The sequence below is a fragment of the Dama dama genome, chromosome 32, assembly GCF_033118175.1.
Source record: "Dama dama isolate Ldn47 chromosome 32, ASM3311817v1, whole genome shotgun sequence".
In the NCBI taxonomy this organism is placed as follows: Eukaryota; Metazoa; Chordata; class Mammalia; order Artiodactyla; family Cervidae; genus Dama; species Dama dama.
In genome coordinates, this window is record NC_083712.1 from 26,003,780 (window position 1) to 26,008,021 (window position 4,242).

Consider the following 4,242-nt stretch of genomic DNA (forward strand, 5'->3'; position numbering starts at 1 on the left):
CTCATTTCACTCGGTTGGCTCTGATTGGATGATGAGAAAGTTTCTACTTCTCCCTGTGTTTAAGTGATGGGACAGAATGAAAGAGGTGGCTAGGTTTGGGTGGTATTGATAAAAAAACAACAACAACAAAAAACTATTGTTCTCTTGACAGAAAAACAAACCATTGCTCTGTTACCAGGACAAATGTAAATTAATACTGAGTAACAAAATAACATATATCTGCTATAACTTTCTTGCTCACTATGTAAAAGTTGAAACTACTCTCTAATTAATGAAATTAATGGATTCCTTTAAAAAGAAAAGAAACAGCTGTGTGTCTTTTCTAAAATTTTCTCTTAATATTCACAAAAATCTCAAAACACAACAGGAATAAGAACAAATGTACCAGTTTTGAGATGCTCTCAAATATGGAATACAAAAATATTGCTTTTTCTTTGTAGCAATTTAACTTGTTTCTTAAAATTCACTCAGGGCAACATTACCATCAATTAAAATGCAGACTGTTTCAGGATAGGTGAAAAAAATTCGATACCGTAGCCATTAGCTACAAGTCACTATTCATACACAAATTACAATTAAATACAGTTAAAAATTCAATAGCATTCACATTCATCACATTACAAGTATTCAGTGGCCACATGTGGTTAACAGGTTGGACAGGGCAGATGAAGACTATTTCCATGGTGGCAGGACAGTCTATGTGCAGCAATGATTTAAACTATGATATTTACATCCAGAATTTTATCACAGGTCTAGGACAACTAAATCACAGATAAAGGACAACTTGAACAGGTAAAAGCAAATTCTGAGCCAGTTACAAAGAAAGACTTGAGATTTCTTACCTTTCTCTCCTTAGGATCTCCTTTCTCTCCTTAGATGACTCCCAGTTTTCTGAGGTTGGCTGGATGCCCTTCAGTGGCTATTGTTAATTGTCCCATCCTGGTGCGACAGCTGAGTCCTCTGTGGCTGGACCCTAGGTCTCCAGTGAGCAGTCAGTATTCACTCAGCTCCATCACCTACTGGAATGGAATGTTCCCTCAACTCATCTTTATCACTGATTTGCTTTGCTGCAGCCACCATTTTCCACCTATCTGGTTGGAGCCAAAGTTATTTGCTCCTGGGGCTTCCCAGGTGATGCTAGTGGTGAAGAACCCACATGCCAATGCAAGAGACAAAAGAGATGTGGGTTTGATCCCTGGGTTGGGAAGATCCCCTGGAGGAGGGCATGGCAACCTGCTTCAGTATTCTTGCCTGGAGAATCCCATGGACAGAGGACCCTGGCAACCTGTGGGGTTGCAAAGAGTCGGACACGACTGAGTGACTTTAGTGACTTAGCATGCACACACTGCTGCTGGGACCCCAGGTACACAGCGGCTCTTCCCACGGCCCCGGTGGTCAGCACAGCTTTCCCATTGAATCTTTTTCTTTCTTGTGGAGATACAATTGAGGTACAACACTGTGTAAGTTTGAGGGGTACAACAGTGTTGATTTGATACATTTCTATGTTGCAATATGATGACCTCCCTAGAGTCAGCTCACACTTCAATCACAGTGACACAATTTTCACTTTTTTGTGTGTGTGGTGAAAGCAATTAAGACCTAGTCTCTTAGTAACTTTGAAGTTTATAAATACAGTGTTGTTGCTGATAACACATTGACTCTTTTTGAAAGTGGCAGAAAGAGAAAAATCAGATCAAGAGCATACACTTGGATAACTCTGGTCCCCTTTGTGCTTCTGGGCTTTTTAGGGGACGAGGAACACCAGGGATCTCTATGAAGATTTTCATACCCCAGACCAGGGCTTTGTGGTTGCTTTCTGGAGAGTTAGAAAGACGAGCAAAGGAGAATACACTTTGTCCAAGAGAATCCCTTATTATTTGCCTGGGTGGGTGAGGGCTGGCTGAGGAGTGCAATCAAGCCCTGGAAGACTAGTAGCATGCTTCTGTGGTCAGTCAGAGCCTATATTTCTCCAATCTAACAGTCCAACCTACCAGTCCTGAGTTCTCCTAGGTTGGCTTTTCCTTAGGAGCCCAATATTTCTTTCGCGTTCAAATTGCCTGAGTCCCAAAAGACAAAGCCTTTGCATGCTTCACCTATAGCACGCTTCCTGACACCTGGTGACATTGAAACACTTGGGACCTTTTGCTCACACAAATTTGCCTTTGAGAGCTTTCACTGGACCATTTTACACTTTCAGTCATCCCATTCAAATGTGTCAATGTCCTTATAAAGTGACTGCTTGAAGCATTTCCAAAAGTAACTTAACTCTTTTTATTTGAAAATATAGGGTAGAGAAAAAGGCAGATTTTCCATAATTGAATAAATCAAAATTGTTTAAAAGGGATTCTGTATAACAGCTTCTCTGAGCTGTAATTGACTAGCACTACTGTAATTGTAATTGACTAGTTCTGCAGCTTGATAGGTTTTGACGTATATGGAAACTTCACCACAATCAAGAGAGTGAATCACCACCTACAGCTTCCCTGTGCCCTTTGTCATCTCTGACTCTTTTCCTCTCTACCCTCCTCCAACTAACCCCCCTCCCAGTCCCCAGACAACCACTGTTCTGCTTTCTATCATTATAAATTAATTTGTATTTTCTCAAGTTTTATATAAATAGAATTATACAGTGTCTAGTCTTTGTGTGTATGTGTGTGGGTGGGTGAGAGTCTGGCTTCTTTCATTCAGCATAAGTATTTTGACATTCACACATGTTGTATGAGAAAATAGCTCATTTTTTAAAAAATTGCTGAATAGTATTCAATTGTATGGTTATGTTACAATTTCTATATCCACTCACCTGGCAATGGACATTTGGGTTATTTCTAGTTTTTGCCTGTTATAAATAAGCATGCTATGAGCATGCATGTACCAATCTTTGTATAGACACACGCTTTTGTTTTTTTTGGTTAAATACCTGGGACTGTGTTTTCTTGAAAGTTTTATTTATGTTTTAGGTTTGAAGGATTCTTTAACAAAAGAAACCACTCTCATCACATACAACAAACAAATTTGATATTTAATAGAGGTTTATTTGACTTAATTACAACATACAGTCATTAAGAGAAGAGAAATAAAAACAATAGAGAAAAGTAACAGCATATATATCACCAAATTGGGCTGAACAACATCCAGAGTTAAACAGCCCTGGAAAATCCCTGGTTAACAGCAATGTGGAGTTCCAATTGGGAAATGTCCAGGGCAATGTGTCCACATCATGTCAGAGACTTCAAATTGCAGCTTGGGGCGCTCACATTTATAATCCCAGACTGAAAACTGATATTGTCATCAGTTTGTACACAAAAATGCGGCTTTTTTTTTCTGTTAAACAAAGAATTGCTTTATTAATACAAACTATTAATACATACCCAAACCATAAAGTGCTAAGAAATTTAACTATCTAAGTCACAGCAAACAGGTGGCAATTCAACATCCAGAGTGGACAGAATGCTTGAGGGAGACTGCAACAGATTAGACTCCACAGCGGAGGGGGCATCTTCAGAGGCGAAGGGGGGCCCACATGTAACAGCTGCTCAGGCTCCCTCTCCTCATCAAGGATCATGAGAGGCACTCCATTCAAGGGGAGGTGTGCGATCTGGTGCTCCTTAGGCAGGTCAAAACTCTCAAAATCTAATGGATCAAAGGGAAAGAATTTTTCTATTTCTGGATAGGTGTCATCTGAGGCAGGAACCGAACTTTTTGCCTTAACAGTCTTCTCAGTAATCTTTTTGGTTGAGAAAGTTGTCTGTTTCTGTTTGAGCGGTCCATTCATCTTAACTGATTTTTCTGTAGCTCTGTTGACAGTTCCCAAAGCCTTTCTGGCAGTTTTTGGTAAAGCTGGTGGAGCATCAAACATTTTGCCAACACATGGTGTTGAAACCTGAGATCTCCCATCTAAAGCTTTGACTGAAGGTATAGACCCCAGCTTCAGCCCTTCCTTAGGAGCCACATGGATGCCTGGTTCTCCATTTTCCTTATCAACATAGATCAGAGTAGCCATTCTGGATCAAGTTCGGAGTAACAGCCAAACTCTCGCAAGACTCCAAAAATGCGGCTTTTTAAACTTTTACAATGCTGTTTGTTTCACCTTGTGAGTTACAGGATTTTGTTAGACCCTGGGAGACTGAACAGACCTCTAGGAGCTCAAGAATTCTGAGATCCACTCCCTTTCTCTTCTAAAGTGCTGCCTGACTCGCTACGCTTGCACGCAGGCACGGAATCTGGGCAGTGTCTGGGTAGGTC

General features: G+C 40.5%; 1 pseudogene; it reads right to left on the reverse strand.

Annotated features, from left to right (window-relative positions):
* Positions 1-3,327: 3,327 nt before the first annotated feature.
* Positions 3,328-4,027, reverse strand: LOC133050468 (securin-like; annotated as a pseudogene).
* Positions 4,028-4,242: the final 215 nt, after the last annotated feature.